The following is a 7,574-nucleotide window of genomic DNA, read 5'->3' on the forward strand; positions in this document are numbered from 1 at the left end:
TAGATATATCGATCTTTGTTTCCGATGTTTCGAGGGACGATAATGACACGTTTTTAAAAAATCAATATGTCGAATTTACAGTATTTGTAAAAATATCAACGGTCCTAGTTACTCCTCGTAAATGCGTCGCGGGTTGCCTATGACGCATTAGCTAGGACATTGCGTTGTTATTCATCAGACGTGCACCTACCTGTCCATTATACATGCTGTTCTGCTTTCGAGATTGCATGCTATACTATAGAACCGTTTTAGATAGTATCTCTTACTTTTCACATACTAGTCGTTCGAGGTATAACAGTGGTAAAGAAAATGGACACACATTTTGGAGCGGTGGTTTCAAACACACGTTTCATGATACAGATTTAGATTTTCCAAGGTTCCCCAGTTTCGAGAAGGAGACGGGCGTTTCTGCTCCGTGTCTAATGATTTCGTCGTCGGCTGGATCCTAATCTTTCTTCTTCATTGTTTTGACATTAACGTTAATGTGACGTGAAAATACTATTTCCTCTTACTTTACTCATAATATTGTAAAGTATTCGCGTACTGCAAGGACCCGCCCGGGTATCTAAGCACGTTAGCACGCTGATTCCGGGGTTCGGGGATGCGCGTTGGTCCCGGATCTAATCCGCCCGGCGAATTAGCGACGGGGGCCTGTGTGTTGGCAAGCTTCGATATGATTTTTAGGCGATTTCTCCTCATCCGAGTAGGTGGCTGCTACCCACTTCCCGCCGCAGTTGCACGATTCGCAAACATTTCGAAAACGTTCTCACATTTTCACACGGGTCAATACTAGACGTAGACGGATAGGGCGCACAGATTCCTTCCCAGGGAGGAAGGGGCGGCGAGAGTAAGGAAATGCGGCCATCCTCTTAACAATTGCCAGATCCAGATTAACATGTCATCGCCGTGAAGATAGCGGACAAGGCCAGGAAAAAGAAGACTGGGCCGCTGCAAGAAACGAAATAGAAACTGTGAATACATAAGCGCACGAACACCCTTGACTGGAATACACTGATATTTCGAGGTTATCGGCGATCAAGTACGGAAGTTTACCTCCAACTTGTACAGAAGGAGTGGAAGGACATGGGCATGAGACAATGTTGTAGCCTGTTCGCCATGTTATTGGATTTGCACATACAAGTAATCAGTTACGGAAATAGAGGAGAAGTTAGAAATGGAATCAATGTAGAATTTTGAGAAACTTCCTGGCAGATCAAAACTGTGTGCCGGACCGAGACTCGAACTCGGGACCTTTGCCTTTCGCGGGAAAGTGCTCTACCAACTGAGCTACCCAAGCACGACTGACGCCCCGTCCTCACAGCTTTACTTCTGCAAGGTTCGCAGGAGAACTTCTGTAAAGTTTGGAAGGTAGGAGACGAGGTACTGGCAGAAGTATAGCTGCGAGGACGGGGCATGAGTCGTGCTTGGGTAGCTCAGTTGGTAGAGCAGTTGCCCGCGAAAGGCAAAGGTCCCGAGTTCGAGTCTCGGTCCGGCACACAGTTTTGATCTGCCAGGAAGTTTCATATCAGCGCACACTCCGCTGCAGAGTGAAAATCTCATTCTGGAAGAATTTTAAGGCTTGCCGATGACGCAAGATTTCTCTCAGAGACGACAATGGACTTAGAAGATGAGTTAAACGGAATAGATAATGTTTTGAAATGAGGTTACGAGGTGTGAAACTGGCCGCGCGGGGTAGCCGCGCGGTTTGAGGCGTCTTATAACGGTTCGCGCGGCTCCCACCGTCGGAGGTACGAGTCCTCCCTCGGGCATGGATGTGTTTGTTGCCTTTAGGGTTAGTTAGTTTAAGTTACATCAATAAGTGTGTAAGTCTAGGGACCGATGATCTCAGCAGTTTGTTCCTACAGAACCTTACGACAAATTTCCAAAATTTCCAGATGTAAAACAAGGATAATGGAATGCAGTCAAATTAAATTAGCTGATGCTGAGGGAATTAGATTAGGAAAGCTGTAAAACAACTAAGAATTGCCGAGGATACAAATGCAGACCACCAAGAACAAGAGCATCATTCCAAAAAGAGAAATTTGTTGACATCTATACGTATTATAAATTAAAGTCACCCAGTTTACACTGATAGACAGACTCATTCCCCCAGGAACTATTGTGTATGTAGTCTGTTACCGCTACGAGAGTCTTGCCTTGCCATACGTACTTCGTACGACCCGTGCGAAGCTGGAGCGAATCGCTTGTCGAGTGTAGGAGTCATATGAGAACGAGATAGGTGAAGAAAGTAATCTTTTTATTATTTTAAAAGTTATCGCCATAACTGTTAATCCATTAATTACACCGCTGTAAGACAGGACGGTCAATGCCTCTATGGGAAAATGTTTGCAGTTGCATATGGAAACATGATTGCACCCAGGCGAACAACTCTGAAGTAAATCGACGGCCACGAATGTCCCTCTTCAGGTTTCCAAAAATTTGGGAAATAGCCTGCATCAGAATGATGCCGTCCGTCAACATTCCAGGACGTTTGGTTCTGATGGCGTGCTTCAGTTTTGCAGTGTTCACGTACCGCTGTGCGTTAATTGCGGTGCCGTGTTCCGGTGAGTAGGCAAGAAGCGGGTTGGGGAATGCATCATTCTGTTACAGGATAATGCCCGCTCACAAATTGCGAAGGTTGTTTCGAGTATGCTGCACATATACGGCTGGGAACTCCTTGCACATCCTCCACCCAGTTCCATGCGATTCACATATTTGTGGAGCCGTGAAGAAAGACATTTGTGGCCGTCGGCTTACTTTGGACGAAGAGGTGGATACAAACAATCATAGTTCTCTAAACAACCGCAAACGCTTTCGTGAAGGCATTGACAGTCTTGTCTCACAGTGGCATAAATGTATTAACAATAAAGGTGATTGATTTCGAAGTAATAGAGTTTCCTTACTTTTTCCCACCTGTCTTGATTCCATTTGACTGACCCATATGAATTGAAGTGATAGGAAGCATTTTCTGAAGGTATTTGTCTGAGTTGTAGCCTTATATGGAAGTGAAACATGCACGATAAATACATATGAGGATAAGGGAAGCTTTATAAATGAGTATTACCGAAGATTAGAAGGGTAGATCTACAGCTGCGCTATACCAAAATTACAGTTTGGTACTTTGGCAACCACGTAAATGACGTAGTAAATGATAGGATTGCCAGTAGTATTGGTAGAACTGGTAGGAAACGAAATATAAATACAACCTGAAGCCATTTTGACTATTTTTCGACCGTGACTGTCACAGGGTGTGTCATAATTAACGGCGTAAAAGCATACAGTTGAAAGTACACGATACTAGAAGCAAAAACGTCTGAGTAAACATAGGGTCGAAAATGCATACCTTAAGAGCTACGAGCAATTTTTAATCTTCGATACCGTGAAACAAATGTCTTCTACTGCAAGTTCTTTGCTTTCCATATTTTAGAAAGTGGTAGTATGAACAAAAATAAGAAAAAAATGTCCAGCAAACATGTGCTCTAAAACGCATACCTTAAAAATTACGAGCACTTGATCATTAGAAAAGTGGTGTTTGAAACAAGCAAAGATGAACGAATGCTCATAGCTCTTAAGGAATGCAATTTGGAGCACTGGGCTTTTTTTTCTTGTTTTTGGCCATACTACCAGTTCTCAAAATATGGAAAGCAAAGAACTTGCAGTAGAAGCGATTTGTTTCACAGTATCAGAGATGAAAAATTGCTCGTAGCTCTTAAGGCACTGAGACTTTTTTACTTCTAGTATTGTGTACTTTCAACTGTACGCGTTTACGCCACTATTTATGATACACCCTGTACAACTGTTGTTGTTATTTTGTACACAATAGGACGTTGTTCATCGTGATCAAAGATAAGCGTTCCCTGTTATTATTCGTAAATTCGAAAGTTGTTTATGTATAGCAGAAACATGTTTCATATAAGTTCGACGCAGTGCTGAAGCGATGTTTGATATATATTTGTTTTGCGTTTTTTAAAAATTTTGCCATTGTGCTGCGTTTTCTAGCGTTACATCGTAAATCTGCATTGTTTACTTTATTTTTATTACAACATCCTTCTGTTTCTCGTCACAAATGAACACTTTTCAAATAAACCCTGAATTAAACACCGATAATTTCAGTTTTGCTATAAATTATGTTTACTAGAACAAAAATGTTCCATAGATTATGCGGCCCTTCGTATACCCTTACTCGGTTTCTAGACAGTTAAATGTTTCCGATTCCTAGGGAAATCTAGTAATATACTGATCGCGTACGTACAGAAAGCGATCGTTATGAGGTAGCGCCCGATAGTATGCAACACACCCAACCCCTTGGTAGCGTGGGCGCGTGCCCCACTAGAAAGACAGGCCGCGGCGCGTACGTCACGAAGGTACTCCTCAACTCGCTCGCTCAGTTCAACAGGCAAAATGCGTTTCTAAACCTGTTAACTCGCAGCTGGGCATCTAAGTACTAACAAGAATTGCCTCTTCCAATGGAATCTGCTATTATGATATCTTGCTGATTAACAGCACTACAGCAAAATTTAATTTAAGATCAATACTCGATATAAATGGTATAACGGCCTGTTTATAGCATTTAGTCTCTTCTGCTTAGCAGGACTCATTACCTTATGCAAGTGATAATCATTTTAGCATGACTTTATTTTATTGTATGCCATTACAGCTGTAACAAATTATAAGTAGGTCCATGGACTTCCCATCATTATCGGACTAATAACAGTAAGATTCCAAAATAGTGGATCACAGTACAAGATGTTATTTTCTTTTGTACGGACACGCCTAGTTACGAATTAACAGGTGTAGAAACATAGTTTGTCTGCTGATTTGAGCGAGCGAGCGTAGGACTACCTCGCGCGGGCACGAAATTACCAGACCGTAGTCTACGCTTAATTATGGAAGTCTATTGTAGCCTACGGTAGTTTTACTACAGGTAGATCGAATAGGTACTGCATAGAGCTGGAGGAAAAAAGAAGTTTACTATACAACTGGACTAGAAGAAGCTTTAGGTCACGAGACGACAAGGAATAGTTAATCTGATGACGGTGGTGGGAGGCCAGTGGGGTTGGGGGAGAGTGTATGGGGAGGGGGGAGGACAAAAATGTAGAGGGAGACCAAGGCATGATTAAGTAAGTGGATATAAGTTGCAGTAGTTATACAAGATGAGGCTCGCATAGTTTATACTAGCACGGATAGTTGCATCAAAGCACTCTTGCGATTGATGACGACAACGAGAGAAAAGGGTGATAAGTTAAGTTACTACTAGCGTCAAATGAAAGAGGAAAAACGAATGTACACTGCGATAAACCTAATGCTAGTATTAGAATAGAACCATTGAATACGCAAGTGAATGTACACTGTCGAGTTCATGTATGCCTCCTAGGTTTTTCTGGCACAGATAAGAACAACAAAAGAGAGCGCGAGGACTATAAATTAATTTAATAAATAGTATTTAAGAGAACTATAATTAGACTGATGTATTTATAAAACGAAACAAGAATGCTACTGTACTTCAATGATCACCAAGTTCGTTTTGCAAATGAAAGGGAAAACGAATCTGGTCATAATATCGTTTCACAGAATACAATTTATCACACACAAAACGGAACTGCAGTAGCTACTGCACAGAGAATCCCGCTCAATCAATATTCTCGTTAACTTTACCACTAGTCTACTGCTACTTGGCAGTCGAGTCAACAATATTCCATCTCCTGTAACGTGTCATTCACTGAAGCGTAACAAAATTATTTGGGCTCGTCCGGGATTTGAACCCGGGACCTCTCGCACCCGAAGCGAGAATCATACCCCTAGACCAACGAGCCACACTGCGCTACTTTCATTTTAATGGAATACACGGAAGTGTGCCTCGAGACAGTAACCCCGCTCTGCGATACAAGCCGTAGCCGTGAGCTACGGAGTGTGACGCACGGCCTAGAGAGAGCGCCCGTTACCCCAAATGCCAACACTGCTACATTTAATTGCATCCTGGTCGCGCTTATCGATGTATCCTCCGGCTGCTATGCATCACATTGAACATCAGCGTAATGAATATTCGCTTCACGTAGCATCTGAAAAAGGAAAGTGCTTGACTCCTTCCCAACTGCTTTTTTGAAGAAATAATACGATCTTAGCCAGCCACGGTGCACTGTGTGCTACTGAATAGTCCAACAGGACACAACATGCACTCTGAGGAGGCACAACAGGGAGATACGGGTAAGTTCGTTACTCTATTCTTTAATCAACCGTGGACTTTTGGAATAGGAAATTTGTCCTTTTTATTTGGGCATATGTAATTCTCCTGAAAATGACTACGGCTAAGGAAGAAAGAGGATATGCTACACATCTTTTAAATACAGTTCTAAAACGTATATGAAGTTTTTAAAATAGTCATAAACGCAGGCAACTCAAAAACAGAAGAGATAATAATAAACAAAGACATCTAGCAAGGATGTAGTTCGTCAGCGACATTCTGTAACAACTGTATTGAGGTTCTCACAAGAAACTGGAAGGATAGAGTACCTAAAGGTACACAACAAAAAGGAAGCTAGCATTTGAACACTATGCTATACGCAGATAATGTGGCCTTAAACAGAATAAAGAAGCAAACTTGCAACATTCGGTGTATGGGCTATGTGAACTAGGAAGACAAAGCTACAATCTGCAAATATCTACCAAACCGAATTTATGGTTCATTATGGAAAACTCTCAGTCCAGTCAAACACTGTCATGAGAGACAAGGCACTGGTTTTACTTATTTAGGGTGTAATATCAGCTTAAATAACGATAATGATGTACAAACTAAAATCAATAAATTTCAGTGGAACCAGGAACAATACCTTAAAGAACATCAAGAGGAAAGACAAAAAATTAAAGTTTTACAAATCTTGGCTGTGTCAGTCTTGCTCTGTGGCAGTGAACCTCGGATTGGAGAATACAATAGGCCGAAATGGGATTTTTAAGATTTGTCAAATTTCGCTCAAGGAGTGCTCTTATACAAAACGAAGAATATGCGGTAAGAATTAGGAATATTTAACTTAAGCGACGAGGTGAAAAAAACTGGAAGCAACATCAAACATGAGGAATAAGACAGAATTCCAACAATTGCAAGACCTCAGGAAAAAGAGACCATGAAAAAAAAAAAAACCGGTATGTGTCGTGAAGTCGGAACGGGCATATCGCCTAAATCTTGAAGTGAAGAAGGAGAAGAAGTTGTTTCTTCTGCTGAGACGTACCTTAAGTTCCTATCGATTCACAGCTGTTTCTGTCGACGGGGATATCTATGAATGCGTCTTCTCCAGGCCACTACAGTTTGCGCCTAGCACAGGTATTAATATGGATGAAGGCAGGCAGTAATAAGGTGAAGATGCTTGCTATGGCGAGGCGGCAGTTAAGGACAACAGTTTACATATCCAAAAGACGAGGAGGGCGCGCTGAAAAGCAAAGCTGGCGAATTTTTTTATGTGAAAACTCTCAAAGCTTTTTAAATAAAACAAACGTCATTAACATTCTACATCTTTATTCTTCATATCTACATATTTGCAGCCATCTGCCGCTAGAGGGCTCCGAATTGTTGAGTGTAACAT

The 7,574-nt window shown here is 41.7% G+C and overlaps 2 non-coding genes across 2 annotated transcripts; one reads left to right on the plus strand and one right to left on the minus strand.

Annotated features, from left to right (window-relative positions):
- Positions 1-1,421: 1,421 nt before the first annotated feature.
- Trnas-cga (transfer RNA serine (anticodon CGA)) lies at positions 1,422-1,496 on the plus strand. Its single transcript has one exon. It is a non-coding gene; the product is annotated as a tRNA-Ser (tRNA).
- Positions 1,497-5,741: 4,245 nt separating this feature from the next.
- Positions 5,742-5,813, minus strand: Trnap-cgg (transfer RNA proline (anticodon CGG)). The gene has a single exon. It is a non-coding gene; the product is annotated as a tRNA-Pro (tRNA).
- Positions 5,814-7,574: the final 1,761 nt, after the last annotated feature.

Source organism: Schistocerca gregaria, chromosome 1, assembly GCF_023897955.1.
Source record: "Schistocerca gregaria isolate iqSchGreg1 chromosome 1, iqSchGreg1.2, whole genome shotgun sequence".
Lineage (NCBI taxonomy): Eukaryota > Metazoa > Arthropoda > Insecta > Orthoptera > Acrididae > Schistocerca > Schistocerca gregaria.